Raw genomic sequence first — 22,467 nt, forward strand, 5'->3', positions numbered from 1 at the left:
ATGTGTGAGACTTTTACACAGCGTGGCCACATACAGAGCCCCAACATGCATGGAGCATCATCAGGCGTTCTAGGAGCATAAATTACACTTCTAATTTCCTAATGACCTATTACACTTTTGAAGGCCCTGGGCACCAGGACAATGGAATTACCTAAAAAATGTCCCCATTTTGGAAAGCAAACACCCCAATGTATATTCTATGAGGCATGGGCTGCAGATAGGTACTCGGGTACTCTGATGTGCCGTGACAGGTACTCGGGTACTCTCATGGGCCGGGACAGGTACTCGGGTACTCTGATGGCCTGGTGACAGGTACTCGGGTATTCAGATGAACTGTGACAGCTACTCGGGTATTCAGATGAACTGTGACAGCTACTCGGGTACTCAGATGGATGGTGACAGGTACTCAGTTACTCAGATGGGCTGTGACAGGTACTCAGATATACTGTGACAGGTACTAAGATGGGCTGCAACAGGTACTCAGGTAATCATATGGGCTGTGACAGATACTCGGGTACTCAGATATACTGTGACAGGTACTTGGGTATTCAGATGGACTGTGACAGGTACTTGGGTACTCAGATGGGCTGTGACTGGTACTCGGAGACTCAGATGGGCTGTGACGGGTACTCAGATGGGCTGTGACAGGTGCTCAGATGCGCTGTTACAGGTACTCAGGTACTCGTGTACTCAGATGAACTGTGACAGGTACTCGGGTACTCAGATGGACTGTGACAGGTACTTGGCTACTCAGATCAACTGTGACAGGTACTTGGCTACTTAGATCAACTGTGACTGGTACTCGGGCCCTCAGATGGACTGTGACAGGTACTCGGGTATTCAGATGAACTGTGACAGCTACTCGGGTACTCAGATGGACGGTGACAGGTACTCAGATGAACTGTGACAGGTACTCAGTTACTCAGATGGGCTGTGACAGGTACTCAGTTACTCAGATGGGCTGTGACAGGTACTCAGATATAATGTGACAGGTACTAAGATGGGCTGCAACAGGTACTCAGGTAATCATATGGGCTGTGACAGATACTCGGGTACTCAGATATACTGTGACAGGTACTTGGGTATTCAGATGGACTGTGACAGGTACTTGGGTACTCAGATGGGCTGTGACTGGTACTCGGGTACTCAGATGGGCTGTGACGGGTACTCAGATGGGCTGTGACAGGTACTCAGGTACTTTGATGAGTGGTGACAGGTACTTTTATGGGTGATGACAGGTACTCTTTATTGGGGGGGGGAGGGGGCAATCAGTGTGTGTTGGTATGTACTGTAAGCGGTAACGATATGTTACCGCAATCTCCTTCTCACCCATGATCGATGTGTTAGGAGGAGAACCCGGTAACATCTTGTTACCGTGGTTTGTTTACATTCTGTGACTGGCTGTGATTGGACACAGCCGGTCACGTGGCATGATATAACCTATGCCCCAGTAGATGGACTTTTGTCCGAAACATGTCGGGTTGCTAGCCTTTTGTACTTTTGTTACCATGCTTTTTTTATGTGATCACTTCATGTACCCATCACGATTGATGACTGTACATTTTTATCTAATTTTTATTAAAACCATAACTTTTTTATTTGGATTCATGCACTTTGTGGGGGCCCTTTTTTTCTATTTTTTTATGATTTCATAACTCTGACTGGATGCTATTGGGAGTACCGCAGATCGTTCCAGCTGGTGATCACCTTTTTATGCAGGCACGTTCACCTGCCAGGATTTCAGGTGCTGGTTGTGTTTCGAGATGTGGCCAAGGTATACCATCACACCATCATTTCCCAGTTAAGATCCACTGGAGTGGATGACTCAAAGGCTCGTTTGACCCATTCACTGGAGTGGATGACTCAAAGGCTCGTTTGACCCATTCACTGGAGTGGATGACTCAAAGGCTCGTTTGACCCACCCCTATATGGCGTGTGTGTCCACCATCTGTGGTAAGTGTATTCAATCTGTTTGTTATCGCACCCACATGGTTTCATTTATCATCACTTCTGAAGAAGCGTCACCCCTATTTTCCTTGTAATAGGATCATATAAGATCTGAGGGAGGAGCTTCAAGCTACAGTGATTTGTTTTTCACAGACTGTCCTTGTTTGATTTCTTTTCACGAAGACTTTTTTTTTTACTTGGCTATATTGTAGCAGTATTTGTCACATATTGATCTTCACAGATCATTTTTTTGGCTGGTTTGTGTGCAAAGATTGTCTTATTTGGTCACATCACAGCAGTATTTGTTGTATATTGATAAACTGTGTTGCAGACTTCTATGTTGCTGGTTCACACTAATCAGCAGACACCTGTGCATTCCTTATCCCTGGGGTATTACTCCAGGAACTTCCTTTAGAAGTATTTGCATATTTGCTGTGCACTTGCATACTGCTGGTAGTCACTAATTTAGCACTCATCCCATGAGGTGACGTCTGGGATTTTCATACATTCATTTTTCTTCTTATAGCACTGCATTTTATATTTTTCAATTAAAACTTATATACAGAAGAAAGGTTTATGAAACTCGTCTTGATAAGATCAATTTTTTCTTGTTTCTTTTACATTTATCCTAAAGGCATTGTAGACACTTTTCTACCCGACCGTGGGTTTCACCTCCATAGAATGTGCATTGATTATGTAGTTTCATGGTGCCATTTGTTGCTCTGTTGCCTATAGTAGCGTAAATAGTCATATTCCTGTGTCAACAGTTTAAGTTTGTGTAGAAACCAGAGGTATTCAGCATGACAATGCACAGGTCAATGCATGACCTCTGTCTGTAGTGTGCAACTGGCATTTCCTGTAAGAAGCTACATATCCCACAATCTCTCAATATAGTGCTTTGTAGGTGAGAGCTAATAGCTATTAGATCTGACACTGACACAAACAGGTAGAGCATTCACAGACACACAGAGAGCACACCCACATTTTCCATGTGACACAGAAAGGATGGCAATGCATGCATTGGACCCTGCGTGACAAGGAACAGGAAATAGCCTTGTCTTTTTGGCGAATAGGGACATAATAGTTGTAGTAATACATATACATGAGAAATCAATCAGCCATGCCGCCACAAACTGCATCCACAACATCTAAGCCTATCATTACAAGGTAAGGCAAAGAAACAGCATGGGAATATGACTACACTAATACCTAGTGATAACAATGAAAACATTTGAAAGTCTACAATGACTTTAACAAAAATTTTAAATATTACACATTCCCTATAAGAATTATTACAGTAGACCCCCACAAAACTTCACTCTGTTGTTTTATTTTCCCTTCCTGGACAACACTGACTCTGTGATTAATACAGTATCTCACAAAAGTGGGTAAAGGTGATGGACTGGCCAAGCATGTCTCCAGATCTAAACCCTATTGAGCATCTGTGGGGCATCCTCAAACGAAAGGTGGAGGAGCGCAAGGTCTCTTACATCCACCAGCTCCGTGATGGCGTCATGGAGGAGTTGAAGAGGACTCCAGTGTCTATCTGTGAAGCTCTGGTGAACTCCATGCCCAAGAGGGTTAAGACTGGAAAATAATGGTGGCCACACAAAATATTGACACTTTTGGCCCAATTTGGACATTTTCAGTTAGGGGTGTACTCACTTTTGTTGCCAGCGGTTTAGACATTATTGGCTGTGTGTTGAGTTATTTTGAGGGGACAGCAAATTTATAATGTTATACAAGCTGTCCACTCACTACTTTACATTGTAGCAAAGTGTCATTTCTTCAGTGTTGTCACATGAAAAGATATAATAAAATATTTTCAAAAATGTGAGGGGTGTACTCACTTTTGTGAGATACTGTACATGTAATGCAAGCCATGTACAAATTGAAGGCTATGCTTGCACAAGTCCACAGTGGTAGATGAAATGAAGCATAAGGTACATTTGCTTTTTTTTATAGACTAGTCAATGTAAATGGAAAGAAGGACATAAATATTAACAGCACGGAACATTGTAACCCAAAAACATTATTACAGCACAGCAATTAGGAGCACTGAGATTAAAACAGCTGTTACGGTAGCCAAGATGTTTAATTGTTTTAGCAAGCAGTCATGAGGCAAGATTTATTTATACTAATTCCTTTTTTTTTTTGATTGACAAATTTCACAATTTATTTTTGCTTTTTAGCATCAGCTGTGTGCACAGTGAAACAATAGGTTTATTAACTGCGGCATTTACCTCTGTTTGTGACGGAACATTTGTTTAATGGATTTTACATGTTTTCTTTTTTTTTGAAATTGTCATTTTAGTTCATAGTTTGATGAAAAAATAAGTTCTTGTTTCCATTATATCAGCCAGAGTTTTGAACCATTCAAAGTCAGCATAAATTTATAAGGGGCAGGGATAAGGTATACATACTTAAAGTGATACTTGTGTAGTCATATGGAAGCCTTGTTCTTTGGCATCTACAGGAAAATATCTTTGGAGGGGAGCTTATATTACTCTGCTGATGTATGCTCTCTATAGGGTAAGTCAGTGTCTGGCCAGCCCTGATTGGTGTTCTGCCAATCACATGACTAAAAAAACAGTTTCAATATTCAACTTATATTATAAATATTAAAGTGTTACGAAACCCAGGAGCCTATAGTCACAATATCTGGTCTCCGATAGCACACAAAACATGAAAATGCAATTATTTTAGTAAATATAAACTGCTAAATACCTTTTTTTTCATCAGCAGTATAAAGCAGTCTTGTGACTTCTTTCAGTTACTGGTAAAGCTTGTAGGAGTTTTCATACTGCACTGACTGTCCTATAAGGATTCAGGACCCCTGTCCCTCTGTCTGGAAAGAGCTGATTGGCCCTGTGCTGATCACATGTACTCGCCAAAGGAAAGAAAAAAAAACTCTCTAGCAATACACACCAAACTGCGCATGTGCAGCCTGATGCCAAAGGCTCTGTCTTATGACTGGCTCATGTTCTGGAGACAGTGGAAGAAGAGAAGGATCCCAGGACCTCCTGCTTTCTATCTCCCTTGTTACCTCCTCTAAAGCTCGCCTTCAAGACTTCTCCAGAGCCTCTCTCATCCTCTGGAACTCCCTGCCCCAGTCTGTCCGATCAGCCCCTACCCTGTCCACCTTTAGGAGATCCCTGAAAACTCATTTATTCAGGGAAGCCTATTCCACACCCACCTAACAACTGACCCTGAGCCGCCCCCATCAAATCATTCTCTGCAGCAATTACCTTTTGTACCACCACCCCCTCCCTTTAGAATGTAAGCTCTACGAGCAGGGCCCTCCTGTACCTTTTGTATTGTACTGTAATTGTGTTGTCCCCCCCCTATACATTGTAAAGCACTGCGTAAACCGTTGGCGCTTTATAAATCATGTATATAGGATCAAGCTGCCTTTTTACACAATGCAGAGGATTAACCACGGTGAGTATAACATGCATGCTTTACTGCATATACAGACTGATTTTACTTTTGTGGGTTTAGTAACACTTTAAATAACTGTTTTACAGCTCCCTACAAATCCTTTTTTGAACATCAAATGTGTATTTTTTGTAATATGGTGTAGGCGGAGTCAGAGATGATTGACATTTGCTTTCATTTTGCTCAGCTGGCATCTGCATCCAAGGCTCTTTTTTTACTGTTCAGCCATTAGCAATCACATTAGATATATTTAATGCTGATTTATTTTAAAACTAAGCTTTTTTGGGAGTTTTCTAGTGAATGTAATAAATCTGTATACTATATCCCTCCCCCATAGTGTTTAGAAATAGAAGACATGGAAGAGGAGCATGAAGGAAAGTGTGATTTACCACTGTGTATACTCCCACATGTATGACTTTATAGTCACATGGGCTGCACAGATAGGAAAAAGGAGCAAAAAAAAGAGCGTAAAAAGACGACACTAGCGGCTCTACAGAATTTTTTGCAGCAGTGGGGACACAGAAAGGGAAGGGACAGCTGAAGGCAGGATCAACCAGGTATATTTCACTGTATACAAATAAATGCTTTAGTGGCCTTGTGAGTATGAACACTGTTATATAGCATGTAATGATAGTTTTTCATGATCTAGGTCTAATTAAAATTGAAATCACTGTTAGCAGTGGAACCATACATGTGGCTTGGTTGCAACTCAGACAGTTCTCATGAACCCTAGGTATTGCTAGGAGCCCATTCTGTCATCATGCCATGAGAGGTGGCCAGAAACCCCCATACAATTAAATGGTTCCCACATGAATGCTGAAAGGTAACTTCTATCATGAAGGATATTATAATTACATTTCAAATGACACTGGTTTAACCACTTCAATACCAGGCAAATTTTGAGCTTTCAGCGCTGTCGCATTTTGAATGACAATTGCACAGTCATGCTACACTGTACCCAAATGACATTTTTATAATTTTTTTCCAACAAATAGAACTTTCTTGGTGGTATTTGATCACCTCTACAGTTTTTATATTTTGCTAAACAAATAAAAAAAGACCAAAAATTTTGAAAACACATATTTTTTTTTGTTTCAGTTTCAAAACTTTGTAAATAAGTATGTTTTCTCCTTCACTGATGGGCACTGATAGGGCTGCACTGACGGGCACTGATAAGGCAGCACTGATGGGCACCGATGAGGTAGTACCAATGAAGTGGCACTGATGAGGTGGCATTGATGGGCACTGATAGGTGGCACTGATGGGCGACACGGATGGGCACTGATAGGTGGCACAAATTGGCACTGATAGCTGGCACAGATTGGCATGGATAGGCGGGAAGGATGGGCATGGATAGGCGGCACAGATGGGCATGGATAGGTGGCACGGATGAGCATGGATGGGCACTGATGAGCAATGATAGGTGGTACAGATGGGCACTGATAGGTGGCACAGGTGGGCACTGATAGGCGGCATTGTATTGTACTGATGGATGCCAATCGGTGCCAAACAATGGATGCCAATCAGTGATGCCCATTGTGGGCACTGATTGACATCCATTGTGGACACTGATTGGCATCCATTGTGGGCACTGACTGGCATCTCTGGTGGTCTAGGGTGGTATACCTGGTGCTGGGCATCCCTGGTGGTCCAGTGTGAGCATCCTCGGGGGGGGGGGGGGGGGCTGAGCTGATAATCGATCAGCACAGACCCCTCCCCCCTTCAGAGGAGCAGCCGATCGGCTCTCCTCTACTCGCGTCTGATAGATGCGAGTGAGGAAAAGCCAATCAACGGCTCTTCCTATTTACACTGTGATCAGCCGTGATTGGACATGGCTGATCACGTGGTAAAGAGTCTCCGTCGGAGACTCTTTACCGAGATCGTAGTTGCGGTGTGTCAGACTGACGCTCCGCAGCAACGATCACCGCAATGCACGCCACCAGGGGAGCACAGCAGCTTAATATTCCTGATCAAGTCATATGACGTCCGGTCAAGATATTAAAACCACTTTACCACCGTCATTTTGCTATATGGCGGGCGGCAAGTGGTTAAAAAGTTTTAATTTTTGCGATGCTTTTACTTACCTTCCTTAACCTGCTGAAAGAATAGCATGAGCTATCTGCTTAGTAAATTGCCCCTACCCAACAAATTCATTGCATGCAGTACAAATGTTCAATTTTAATTTATCATCTGCACTTTTTTGTACTTTTCAGTGCTAAAATCATAAAAACCAATCTACAGTATGTAGGATGGTTAACCTTCCTAAATTAAAAAAATCTTTCATAAGCCATTTTCTTTTTCTTTGCAATGCACTGCTATGGTTTTGTCCCTACAGCAGTATGAAATGATTTTGTTTATGAGAAGTATTGTGCATACTATGCCCTTAGAAATGCGTGAGAATATTTGTACTTTTGTGCTATAAAAGCTGGTGCACATTATGACTGATTTATAGTATATGGCTTTGCTGTTAATGCCTTTGAAACTATCTTCAGAGAGGTGTTAAACATCTCGCACATTATCAAATAGTTGATAACATGTCAACAAATGTGCTAAGTGTTTTTGTATCCTTGTATTCAGATTTAACATTGCAGTACTTACTGTAGATCTAAAAAAAAAAAAGATCTGACACTCAAAATGCACGATGGCTATAATGTAATGCAGTGAAAATGGGGACAGAAAGAGTTTTTTGTTTTTTTTTTAACCTTCTTGTGTACCGAAGTATCCTCAATGTTTGGTATACCCTGCATGCGTTAACCAAATCACCTTAAAATGTGCCTAACATTTACCTAACATCCCAACCACGACACTACCTACCTGGAGTTCGCATGTTCTCCCTGTGCCTGCGTGGGTTTCCTCCGGGTACTCCGGTTTCCTCCCACACTCCAAAGACATGCAGGTAGGTTAATTGGCTTCTGTCCAAAATTGGCCCTAGTATATGAATGGGGACCTTGGATTGTGGGCTCCTTGAGGGTAGAGACCAATGTTAGTGTGCAATTTACAGGGATAGGGACAATTGTAGACACTCACTCAGGTTGAACTGGATGGACTGGTGTCTTTATTCAACCTTACTAACTATGTAACTTATCCACTCAAGTTCAAGTGGAATATGAATAGGCAGATGCCAAAAATGGCAGGGTTGGCCATTTATGAGTTTTATGGAAAGTGTTAATGTATTTTTCTGTTTCATGATACATCCTATTTTGCTGACATTGTGAGAGTTCCATTTTCATGGTTTCAAACCTGACCAAGTGCCCTTGTTAATCAACAAGGTTTTCCCTACTCCAAACCCAATTGATCTGCTGTTTTTTAATAGTGCCAACAAGTAGCTCCCACCACGTAAAATTGTTTAACTTTTATTGATGCTGCTTGAAAAAAGTTATTAGTAGATATACTGGTGTATCTGAGCCCCAGGTGAAAATATTAGCTTTGCAAAGGTTGGTTTACTGGCAAAGCTAAGCAACTATTTAGAACTCTAGCCAAGACCTTTTCTCCAGTACAGTTTGGCTAGCCAAGAACCTCTAAGGCCACGTACACACGGGCGGACTATCCGTCCAACTAAGTCCATCAGACAATCCGACAGACAGTCCGTCCTACTTTTGAATGAACGGACTTGACCACACACGACGAACAGACAGTCCGCTGAAAGCTTGCGCGATGACGTGTACGGCACGTACGACGGGACTAGAAATTCGACGTCCAATACACTGCAATGCAACCTTCGGCCGTGTAAATCCTTTCTGAGCATGCGCCATACTTAGTCCGTCGAACTAGCTTACTCACGAGCGGACTGTCCGCTGAAACCAAGTTTGGACGGACAATATTACGGAAATTCCGAAAGACTTAGTCCACCAGACTGTCCGCTGAAAAAGTCCGCTGAAGCCCACACACGAGCGGATTGTCCGCTGAAACACGTTTCAGCGGACCAAGTCCGTCAGACAGTCCGCCCGTGTGTACGCGGCCTAAGTTTTTACTGCCAAGTGGTCCCAATAAATTAGCATTCCCTTCTGAGCTGAAGAGACAAGAATTGCCCTCTTAGGGACCACACAATAAAAACTAGGAGGAGGTTCCAATCCCTCCTCACACTAAGCAAACTGAAAAAAAACAAAAAAAGTCTTGGCTGAAGTTCTGCTTTAAACATTAGGTCCAATTATTTCTTTAAAATCTGTAAAAACATGAGGAAGTAAGAAGGTGGTGAATACTGTATTAACAATTTAATTGGAAAGAATGTTGGCATCAGATAATGCAATTGCTAGGAGCAATACATTTTCAAACCTATTTGGCTTACATCAAGCCTTAAAGTTTAAAAAAAGGGCATTTAAAAATATAAAAATTAAGAAACACTTTTTATAATTTCACAGTTACAATGGATATAACACAACATGTAAAATATTAAAAATATTATATGGAGGACAAAGGTATTTGGTTGGATTATAACGGTGCCTAAAACAGTAAAGAGACAAGTTAAATATAAAACTTACAAAATTGTATTCAATAACTGTTAAAAAATATTGTAAATAAACCATTGTTCACATATACTGGTTCTGTTGTCATAGAAAAGTGTCACATAGGTGGTCAGGGTGTAGTGTCTGATCCCAACATGTTTCGCTGATACTGGCTTCTTCAGGTATTTAGCAGACCACTACTAATCAACAAACTATAACAAGAACAAAAACATACATACAAACAACATAGTCAGTTAGCGATGAAGTACCAATATGTAAATACATACTTTATGCTAAATGTATTGTCATTTGTCATTCACTCTGTCCATTCTAACCCAAGCTTACCCATAAGCCACCAATGCACACCAATTTACCGTCTGCACCAAATGGGGAAGGAGGCGATGTGTGGCCACATGAGACACACATAGATCAGGCTAATATTTTTTTTACATTTATTCTGTGATTATTTTCCATCTTAGCCTGGTCTATGTCTCTCCTGTGGCCTCCTTCTCTCTTTGGTGTGGATGGTAAATTGATATTCATTGGTGGCTTATTGGGTAAGCTTGAGTTGGAATGGACAGAGTGAATGACAATAAATTTAGCATATAGTATATATTTACATATTGGTACCTTATCCCTAATTGACCATCTTGTAAGTATGTTTTGTTCTTGTTATAGTTTGTTGACTAGGTTCGCTAATCCTGTGAAGAAGCCAGTATCAGCAAAACATGTCGGGATCAGACACTACATCATGACTACCTATGTGACACTTGTAACATTAAAGGGAAAGCACTGTTAATGGTATTTCCATAGTCTGGGTGGTCTAATGGGCCTACTGCATCTCTTCCATACCAGATCCTACCTGGGGGTGTCTGTAGAATGCAAAAACATGCTCATTTGGTGATATTAATAGCATATGCTTATAGAACAATATGAGGTGAGTAGTTATTCCATGTGATTTGAGTCCTCTGACTTCTAGAAGAAGTTACCCAGCCCATCATAATCTACAATGTTCTTTGGCTGTCTCCTACTATACCCTCTACTATTATTATTCTCTCCATTTGCTCTTTTCTCCAAATTAAAATTTTCCAAATTTCAGGAATCTGTGATGATTATATACAGTATCACACATAAGTGAGTACACCCCTCACATTTTTGTAAATATTTTATATCTTTTCATGTGACAACACTGAAGAAATTACACTTTTCTACAATGTAAAGCAGTGAATGTACAGCTTTGTATAACAGTGTAAATTTGCTGTCCCCTCAAAATAACTCAACACACAGCCATTAATGTCTAAACCGCTGGGAACAAAAGTGAGTACACCCCTAAGTGAAAATGTTCAAATTGGGCCCAAAGTGTCAATATTTTGTGTGGCCACCATTATTTTCCAGCACTGCCTTAACCCTCTTAGGCATGAAGTTCACCAGAGCTTTACAGGTTGCCACTGGAGTCCTCTTCCATGACGACATCACAGAGCAGGTGAATGTTAGAGACCTTGCATACCTCCACCTTCCGTTTGAGGATGCCCCACAGATGCTCAATAGGGTTAGTTCTAGAGACATGCTTGGCCAATCCATCACCTCTACCCTCAACTTTTTTTGCAAGGCAGTGGTCTTCTTGGAGGTGTGTTTGGAGTCATTATCATGTTGGAATACTGCCCTGTGGCAGTCCTTGAAGGGAGGGAATCCTGCTCTCCTTCAGTATGTCACAGTGCATATTGGCATTCATGGTTCCCTCAATGAACTGTAGCTCCACAGTGCCGGCAGCACTCATGCAGCCCCAGACCATGACACTCCCATCTCCATACTTGACTGTAGGCAAGACACACTTGTCTTTGTACTCCTCACCTGGTTGCCACCACACACGCTTGACAACATCTGAACCAAATACGTTTATTTTGGTCTCTTCAGACCACAGGACATGGTTCCATTAATCCATGTCTTTAGTCTGCTTGTCTTCAGCAAACAGTTTGTGGGCTTTCTTGTGCATCATCTTTAGAAAAGACTTTGTTATGGGACAACAGCCATACAGATAAATTTGATGCAGTGTGCGGCGTATGGTTTAAGCACTGACAGGCTGACCCCCCACCCCATCAACCTCTGCAGCAACGCTGGCAGCACTCATATGTCTATTTCCCAAAGACAACCTCTGGATATGACGCTGAGCACGTGCACACAACTTCTTTGGTCAACCATAGCGAGGCCTGTTCTGAGTGGAACCTGTCCTGTTTGGCCACTGTGCTGCAGCTCAGTTTCAGGGTCTTGGCAATCTTCTTATAGCCTATGCCATCTTTATGTAGAGCAACAATTCTTTTTTTCAGATCCTCAGAGAGTTCTTTGCCATGAGGTGCCATGTTGAACTTCCAGTGACCAGTAAGAGAGAGAGAGAGTGATAACGCCAAATTGAACACACCTGCTCCCCATTCACACCTAAATGGGGAGCAATTTGGAAATTTTCACTTAGGGGTGTACTCACTTTTGTTGCCAGCGTTTTAGACATTAACGGCTGTGTGTTGAGTTATTTTGAGGGGACAGCAAATTTACACGGTTTTACAAGCTGTACACTCACTAATTTACATTGTAGCAAAGTGTAATTTCTTCAGTGTTGTCACATGAAAAGATAAAATAAAATATTTACAAAAACATGGAGGGGTGTACTCACTTATGTGAGATACTGCCATTGTTGCTTTGTTTCAAAGCTGCAAGTGTGTCTTCCTTATTAGTTCACCGCTAACTAGTGATTTTAGTGGCCCAGAATAAGCATGTGGGACTGGATTTTAGACTTCCTTGGCACCATTCGTTCCAGGTCTAATGGCTCACTAAGCAGTAAAACTAGAGCCAGTATGACAGCCTTGATGCCTGTAATGTTAAAACCAGGTCATTCATTTCAACAACAATCTTCTCATGAGGTTATATGTATAGGATAATAAACTGGCCCTTTGTTTAGAAATTTTGGAGACCCCAGGTGCATAGTATTTCCCTTTGCTCCTCCAGTTGCTGCATAAAGGCTGTGTAGGGAGGTGAGAGGAGGGGTGGAAGAGCTTGGCCGGTACATAGAGTAATTGGACACTCCTAGAAGAGGCTAGAGCTATGACATGCAAGAAGGGAGTGCGCTGAGCTCAGGAATCAACTCGTCTTGGAGTAGTCAAATTCAAGTTCAAAAGCACATTGCAAGTCAATAAAAAAATTGTTTTAGTTAGGAAAGAGGCTCTAAGTAAGGATTTAAAATACGTTCTATATACGTTTTATGCTTTTTATACTTAAAATTGTTTTTTTTTTTTTTCTTTTAACTTTTTTTTATACCTGCAGTTGTCTAAGTTAATGACAGGCTCTCTTTAATGCATCAATAGCTGCTCCCACCTTTCTGTTTTCACAGGTTTCTTTTAAGATGTTCATAGACATTACATAATGAACACAAAGGCATAATGTAAGTCTACAAGTCAACAACTTGTGAATAAACATGTAATGAATGGATTGTCTAAACATAAATGTTTATCCCTGTGGAGAAAAAAGCAAAGTATATCTAAGACACCATCCGCACTAACTTACCTTAGTGAAAAAGAATAGTTGTCGGCCAAAATTGTCCCATGCAACTGTACGATATTTCCCAGAATTTCTCTTGATTTTTTAGGGTTTGAAGGTAGCCATGGGCAATGAGATCTTAATCCAATCTTGCCTTTTCATGTATGCAGACAGCCTTTGTTTCTTGTAATCTTGTTAATGTTTTAATGGGTACCTCTTTGGAAATAGAGTTAAAGCAGTATAAAATCCAAAAACAAACATATATTATATTGAAGCTTACCAATACTTAGATGTGATGGCTATATTAGTTTCCTTTGTTGGCTTTCTTTCTTTGTATTTTCATCCGGTGATCTAGCCAGTAAATCTGTTATTTTTCACAAGCTCAAGCTGTCCAGCAGAATTGATCAGATTCTGGATGGATGAGAAAAAACACTTTACACACTTGGCAGAGTTAATTTTAAATGATCAGTTTTATAAAACCTTTGTTTCAAAAGGAGAAAAAAAATGTTTGCTGTAGCTGATTATAAAGTGTGAGCTTCAATTCGTTGGTGCATCTAAATCTGCTAATACATTTAACACTACCCGTGTTTAAAAATGCTATCTGTTGTGCTCCTGTGTTCATTCATCCAGAGTAGTGTCTCACTAATACAGGAGGTGAAAACAGAGGGAAAAGCCAAATAAAAGAAAAAAAATGCAGCCACCACATCAGATGATTTGATGATTGGTAAGCTGCAATTTTTATACATTTTTGGTTTTGGGTCTAATACTGCTTGAAGGACTGACAGGTTGATGGAGATTGTACAAATGGATGTTGAGGTGATGATGGGAAGAAGGGAACAATGTGGACAGTTAATGGTTGAGGCTACCAAGTAGTATTTTCCACCCAGCCTAATGTAAGCAAAATCCTTTGAAATAGATGTAATAGAAATAAGAATAATCCTTTGAAATAGATAGACCCCCCCATCAAATCATTCTCTGCAGCTATTACCTTTTGTACCACCACCCCCTCCCTTTAGAATTTAAGCTCTACGAGCAGGGCCCTCCTGTTCCTTGTAAAGCGTTGCGTAAACTGCTGGCACTATATAAATCGTGTATAATAATAATAATAATAATAATAATGTGGCTACTATAACATGCAAAATAATCTAGGTTAGAATAATACTAACAATTGACATGGAAAAATGGTATTTTCAGAATCACTACTAGGCACAAATGGTTATGTGTTGGGGCTTTTATTTTTTTTTCCTTGCTCTGCTGTTCATTTTGTTTACAGCATGTTGCATTCCTGTGGATTTTTTCCAGTATTTAAAACTAAAAGCATGGCGTGCTATTCATTGTTCTAGTGTTTTGTTGATATTTTTTTTTCTTTTTGCCATTTTTGTTCTCTATAGATGAATGGGTAATTCAGTATTGTAAAAGGGAAGACGTTGCAGAATATTGGATTAATAACTATAGTAAAAAATAAAATGAAAAGAAAAAACCCATTAAAAACAAATGTATAGTGAGAATGAAGCACCTTTTTGTATGACTTTTGCTTTTTTTTTTTGCAATGGAAGAAAAACAGCTAGCTGATAACTGTAGATAAGGATTGTGTAGGTACAGTATAGTGACAATTTTAACTTTCGTTATTAATTTGCAATTTTTTTTTCAGTTTTCACTTTTTTCATTTTCAATTTTACATAAACCTGTTTGAAAAAAATATTTTTATTTTCATCAAATTGGATTATAATGATTATGAATTGAGTGATATTTTTTTATTTTAGTATTGTGCATTATGTGACCACTTTGCATTGATATGTGACTATATTGCTATATCACAGTAGGTGGCTTTCAGTATTGGGACACCCAGGTTGTGTCAGAAGTGTTCTGCTTGATTCGGAGGCTGCTAGACGTTAGAAGAAAAAAAAAAAGCGAGTTGCCACATCAAATTTAAGTAATGAGGGAGGGGAAAGATGAGATTGTAGTTGATTATGAATCTGGCAGCAGATGTTCTATACAAATCTAGCTCACTACATCCTGTCTGTTTCCATGGTGACAGAATAAGTAATTATTGAGCCCAGACGCTCCCTTTTCTTCCCCTCTCCCCAACAAGGTGAAAGCTGGGAATGAATTTGAACTCTCTCTTTCTAAGCTGATGTATGTCATCCAGGGGGGGTGGGAGGAAGAGCAGAACGGCAGAGACGCAAAATGTAATTTTAGTTCAGTATGAACCTGGAAGAGAACTGTGTGTTTTTTTATTATACTGAGGAAAACGTCTCTGAGGCTCTAAACAAATAGGCAGGAATTTCCCTGGAATGGAAATTGGCTGTGATTGGCCCGTGTAAGCGTGCCTCTGCCTATCAGATCACAGCTGGTCCAGCAGCACAAACATAAGCACAGCTACACGCTTATCTTTTTGTACTGGAACTGTACAGTGGGCATAGGTATAGATAAAGTGGAAGCCTCCTATGATACAAACTTCCTTTACACCGTTGTCATCAAAGTGGTTTTTATCGCGGTCGCGGCACTTCCGATGGGAATAAATTATTACTAGAAGGACGGATCCTGTAGCACAGCACAATGGATCAGTGGGACATGTGTAAGTACAACACAACTGACTGCTAGGTAAACAGATATTTCTATTTGCAAATCCATGATTGAAGCAAAATGCATTGTTTGGCTTTTGTTTGTATAAACTACCATTATGCATTCCTACTACATAGTATTTATATATATATATATAATATAATATTATAATATTATTATTATATATATATATATATATATATATATATTTGTGTGACTTTTATATATCATTATGCTTTCCTATTATATAGTCATTTGTGTGACTTTTTATATACCATTATGCTTTCCTATTATATAGTCATTTGTGTGACTTTTATATGAGTTTGTTCTGTAATAGCAACATCTCTTTTTTCCAAGCTACGACTTTTCAATTTGTGATTGAAAAGGTTCAGGGTAACTTTTATACGACTTCTGAGTTTTGCTTGTGTGACTTGTGAGTTCTGTATTTTGACGTGATCTGTGTATATCAAAATTCTGAGCGACATGCAAGACAATTTTCGAAACTGCAGTATTATATAGCAACCGATAGGCATTGATCCTTTTATTCTGACTTGCTAAAAGGTGAATTTGATTCATTACTCTGTGATTCATTACTCTGTGTTATTTCACTTACGCTACCTTCCTAAATAAACACAGCAGCCAATGAAATCTCATTCAAATGCTGCAGAAACAATTCATTACGAAGTATAAGCAATGTTTAGCATTGGTATGATATCAGTAGCACTTTTTTTCAAAGCGAAGAGCGTTTTTTAATGTCAGACTTGGCAGTTGCTATTTTGATTCTATAAGCTGCATTTGCTTATGATATGAGTCAAGTAACTAAGAAGAATAAAGCCTCATCAGTGGGCATGTCACATTGTATTTAGAGTTACCTTGTTTATACCCCCGGTGCTTCGCTACACTGGAAGCAGCTATGCAAAGCAGACACTTCTTTGTCTTGTCAGTAAAGCAGAGTCAGTGCATTGTTATTGGATCATTTCAGGCTGATGTTCCTTTATCTTCCTCCTTTCCCTCTGCTGGATTTGTTAACCCCTGATGACAGGCAGATCGGTCCACAACAAGCCTTTCGTGGTGTCCTCATAGTTTTAACTGAAATCTGGCTAGTGGGATACGTGATGCACGTTGAACAAATGCTACTGTGCCTTAGAAGTGCATTTTCCTGAAAGCAATTATGAATAATATTCAACTGTATTTTTGTGTAATGGCACCTAATGATGGCTTAATTATAGCTATCCAAAAGTGAGATAGCAGGTAAGCAGCGATTTGCATGATGGGAGTTCTGTTCAGATGAGTAAGTAGATTATTACTTTGTGGCTTTTCTCCTTGTTTTGAAGCATCCTTCAGTTTTTGATGAGAGCCCTCTCAGATCTCTAGGGTATTGCATGTGTGTTGATGTTGCTTTCTTTGTATTTTACTCTTTGAGGTTCCTAGCTAGTAAAACACATCTAAGTGTGTGACATAATTTAGAGCCCCACAGAGCAGTATAAAAATACCTATTATAACCTTGAACGGTACAAAAGGAATAACATTTTATTCATAAAAGGCATACATATTCAAGTTGCAAATTCAATTATATACAGTAAATGTGTAATTCCATTCAAATGTATACAAGTTAAAAGGGTACAAGGACTTTCATGATAACATTTATTTAAGATAAGTCCTAGATGATATAGGTAGGTATTTTTCTATACCCTGCCAACTTCCTGTCCAGTAACACCATAGAAGAATACTACCAACTGGCAAGCCTCCATTAACCAACATGGCTGTAAGATAAATACAGTGTTACATCTAAATTACACTGAAGTTTTGGATATTTTCACATATTCGTAGCTTGTGTGTATCAGCTAAATTGTACTTTGGGTTTTTTAGTGCTTTAATGGGATCTTTTGCTATATCTGCAAATGTATCCAATCCCCTCTTGAACCTCATATAAACAAATAGTATATATGATGCAGCTTATCATGCTGAAACAGACTGTAACTGATCACCCACCATACTCTCCCAGTATTTACATATTTCCGCTATGTTGATGGTCAGTCAGTGCAAACCCAACTTTTTGTTAAAGAAAATAACTAAATGGGGGAAACCACTGATTGATCATATTGTCATCTGTTACATGTCAAGCAATGTGTTGCTGCAAAACATGTTATAGTTACATAGTAGATAAGGCTGAAAAAAGACACAATCCAAGTTCAACCTCTTTGTGTGGGAGTGGGAGTTGTATGCATTTTAACATTTTGCGGGTCTGATCTAAATCTTTGGTATTAGGGGGGTGAAATAGTTGGTGTCAGTGGGGGAAATGGTGTCCATTTTTTGTTATCAGTGGAAGGAATTATGCCCCATAGTTGGTGTCGTGGAAGAAATGTTGACACATTGTTGGTGTCATTGGCAAGAATAATGCCTCAAGGGCCAGATAAAGGCAAACAAAGGACCACACCTGGCCCCGGGGGGCCGCAGTTTGGAGACCACTGTACTAAATGGAGAGCCACTGCAAAACTACTGATAACAAATGGGTTCTTGGTGTGTAATGTATCTTATATCTCTTTACAGTTTAATTTTTTACATCATATACATAACAAGAGACTCATTTCAAAAAGTCAGCTCAACAGGAAAAGGATACTAAAGTAATTTTTTTTTTCAGTTAAGCCCAATGAGATATGAACAGTTTATTTGCATTAAATCTTGTGAATTGAGCCTATGGTGTTTGTTCTCCACAAGCTAAGAGTTTAATGCATTGGTTATTCTGTGTCACCTTCTTATGAATTCATAACAAGTTAAAATGTTTTGGGCTGTTGAATCAATGGGTTGGCACTCACATTAGAGGCTTTTCTTGTGGGTTTCAACTCTGGGTCCCCCAGTCAGGGGTACCCTGTTTTCTTGAGAGTAGCCTCACCAGAACTGCTCTGCTTCACAAAACTTTACTAACCCTTTACAATCGTGAGATATTGAGAATATAATTCCAGTGCCTCTAATATACATATTTGATGGTGTTCTCGTATTTTGTGTTGTTTGAAATCCATATGGTATAATCTGCAATTCAGTAGCAAAGCTTTTGAATCAGTTGTACATTGTTAGTTAGCAGCTCCCACATACGGTATCATTGTCATTCAGGTTTGAATGAAACAGAGTTGTAGTTATATTCCACACTCTATGTAAACAAAAGCATTGTATTTTTGCAACCGTATTTAATTGTTGCTTTTCATTCTAAACAAGCAGTCTTGATATAAGATCTGATGTTGTGTTCACTGTTCACTTAAGGCCCCTTAAAATCTTACTTTGGAAGCCTGATTAAAAAATAAATTGCTTTTGAAATCACACTGAGATCTCATTGATCCCACTCTTCTTATCATATGGCTTACTGTTCTGCGATATGGTTAATGTCACCCTAATGTGATTTCACAATTTGAAAGGAACTCCGTGTACATCCAGCTGTTAGAACATAATGTACAGCATTACACATCCCGAACTTTGTTAAATATTCTTTAAGGTCCATCAATTTGGGCTGGTAACAGTTTTTTTTAAAACTGCTTATACCCATTGTTTGACAATATTTATCAAGGGTGCCTATTCACCACCCAACCCAACCCTCGCATGCTGACTTTAAGCATTACTTGTGATAGTTGTGGTTATCTAGGGACTGATAATAAATACAATCATTAGAAATGCTTGTTGCCAGATTTTCCAACCTGATGAAAACCAGAGCAGACACTGATCATTCCCATATCTTTAGAAAACTGCATGTGCTGTTTGTCAGACAGGTCATAAAAGGGATCAGACAGAACGATAATGCAATACATATCTGCCTGTCTATGGCAACCTAAGTCTTTAGCATAGTTTCATAATACAAATATAAACAACAACAATCAAGGATGACTTTTCTGTAAAATGAGAATTTTGGAAAGAGTGTTGCCTTATGAGAAACCATTTCCTATCCATAGCTTACTTCCTTTATGTGGTTATATAAAAACAAAGTCTGATGAAATTGAATAGGCTGTTCAACAAAGGTGAATACAATATTATAAATGTTTGCATTTGTGCACATAAGCATTTGGCCTTAGAAAAGGTGAACTGTTTTCCAGTGTTCTTTCAAGCTTTAGTGGTCAATGCAATCTTAAAGTACCAGTAAAGCTAAAACTTAACACTAGTAACCATTTGTCGCTGTTGCACGGGCATGACATTTTTTAAAGCATGTTTGGTATCTTGGTATGTTGGTTACTCGGCGTAACATCATCTTTAAAATTTTGCTAAAAATTGGGTATTATATTGTGTTTTTGTACATTAAAATTCCAAAAAGTGTTTTTTGTTTTTTGCAAAAACTGCTGTGCAAATACCATGTGACATACAAAAAATTGCAACACCCACCAACTTATTCTCTAGGGCCTCTGCTTTGAAAAAATATATAATGTTTGGGGGTTCTAAGTAATTTTTCTAGCCAAAAAAAATATTTTTATATGTAAACATAAGTTTCAGAAAAAGGCCTGGTCTTAAAGTGAAGAGCAAAGAAATTGGCAACTGCAAAAAAGCTCCTCAGGTCTGAAGATGGAGCACTCATGCTCTGCAATGCGTAGCTATGACCACAGACGATTATGCTCGCTCAGACTGACATCACTTCCACTCCGCAGGGCACTCGAAGAAGGTTCCAGGGTGCTTATGGCATCCGGCTTTCTGCGTCCTGGTTGGCTGTTCCAGCTTCACACTGCTACACAGTGACAGTAGTCCATCACACAGTGGGATCCTGGGACTGGGATGATATTGGTGTTATTACATTTATAAGCGAATCAAGCTTTTTTTCCATGTGAATTGCCAATTAGTGTGTCTAATAAAGGATGCTTCCCCTATTTCTGCTCCTAACATAAAGTTCATATTGTAAAAGTGTAGGTTACACATGCTGAGCCCAGGATTTTAACTAGCCAGATAAATTATCTTACCTAATGAGGGCTAACAAAGGCCTAAAGGGATATTAAAGGCTTCCTTTTTTTTTCAATAACAAACATATCATACTCACCTGCTCTGTGCAGCCCCGATCCTCCTCCTTCTCAGGTCCCTCGCTGGTGCTCTTGGCCCCTCCCTTCTGCCAAGTGCCCCCCAAAGCAAGCAGCTTGCAATGGGGCAACCAAGCAGGCTTGTTCCTAAGCTGTGCCTCTGCATTTCCATTCACACACAGCCATGGCTCGGCCCCACCCCTTCCCTCTCCTCATTGGCTCACTGGCTGGGATTGAGAGCAGCGGTAGCCAATGGCTCCCAATGCTGTCACAGCCAATGAGGAGAGCCCTGGATAGCTGAGGCTCTCATGCACATCACTGGAATAAGATCAGTTATTAGGGGGAGCTGGGCTGCCCAGAGAAGTTTTTTTTTTACCTTCATACATAGAATGCATGAAGGTAGAAAACCTTAAATCTTTAGAATTACTTTAATTACAAATTATGATCCTGATTTTAAGCACTGTTTGTGATTACTGGGCCATTTCTGACTGAGGGAGGTGCTCCTTGTTTCATAGTGAGATTTTCCAAACTGTTGCTGCTATAGAGCAGAAAAAAAAGATTGGGCTAAAGAGTTAAGTTTTCCCAAGTGTATGTCAAGTCCTGATGCTGCAACTAGTCATTTCCTCTCAGTCTGTCATTCCTGGGGAGATATCCATCTCTGACCAGGGTGCTTGTAATGACACAGATTGCCAGAATAACTAAATGGTACCTTCCATGTCGCTTTCCTAACACATTTTGTTTTAAAAATCCAAAGTCCTGACAAACCACAAAATACTCATACTTCACATGGGGAGAGGGGTTCTGTATTTGTATTTCTGTCTATCTAATTCTGAGATTTACACAGCTTTGTTACGCAGCTCAGGGGTCAGCTTAAGAGGATAGGCTGAGCTTGCATTTAGGTTAATTGGTGTTTTTTGGGGTTAGAGTAAATTTTAGGTTAGGTTTAACGGTTAGGTTATAGGTAATTTGTAGGTTAATTGGTGTTTTTTTGGGGTTAAATTAAATTTTAGGTTAGGGTTAATGGTTAGGTTGAGGTTATAGGTAATTTTGTATATTTAGTACTAGATTTTCAGATGTAATAGATCAGAAATTAGAGCAAAGTAAACAAATCTTTGAGTGCGATGGATTAGGTTTTAATGCCATGAATTAGGTTTCATTAAAACTATTGGGACCAAAACTGGTATGCCATATTTATTTATTACATGAAAATATATGTTATAGACCATATTAAAATGTTTTCATAATCTTAATATTCACAGATCACTAATAGCATGGCATGCTTTCTATTGTTATGTAATTTAAACTTTGAGCAACAGAGCTGTTGATTTACAGAAAAAACTAATAGATATGTACTTGTGTATTCGATCTCTTCTTTTTCTGCATTGTTGTTATACAGCCTATCCCAAAATCGAAAAAACTTGAATATTAAGCATGAAAGTCAAATAATCCAGTTTTGTATTATATCTCCCTAACATAGCACAAGATGTTACTTTATACTGCTTGTATGGTTTAGCTAATACTAGAATTTTGGAAACTCAATAGATATTGACCAATTGGATGTTAGAGTT

General features: G+C 39.4%; 1 protein-coding gene across 7 annotated transcripts in view; it reads left to right on the forward strand.

Annotated features, from left to right (window-relative positions):
- Positions 1-22,467, forward strand: part of ELMO1 (engulfment and cell motility 1) — a 568,419-nt gene that overhangs the window by 433,857 nt on the left and 112,095 nt on the right. The window contains exon 1 of one of the 7 annotated variants that reach the window (XM_077491657.1): positions 15,509-15,956. The exons of 4 other annotated variants lie outside the window; for them this stretch is intronic. The gene's annotated coding sequence lies outside the window, so the exon portion shown is untranslated. Of the gene's footprint in view, positions 1-15,508; positions 15,957-17,147; positions 17,169-22,467 lie in introns of those variants that run through there. 2 more of the 7 variants (XM_077491656.1, XM_077491658.1) reach the window with 2 other exon arrangements.

This window comes from Lithobates pipiens, unplaced genomic scaffold (assembly GCF_037356315.1).
Source record: "Lithobates pipiens isolate NorthernLeopardFrog02 unplaced genomic scaffold, aLitPip1_a1.2 Scaffold_19, whole genome shotgun sequence".
Taxonomy (NCBI): Eukaryota; Metazoa; Chordata; class Amphibia; order Anura; family Ranidae; genus Lithobates; species Lithobates pipiens.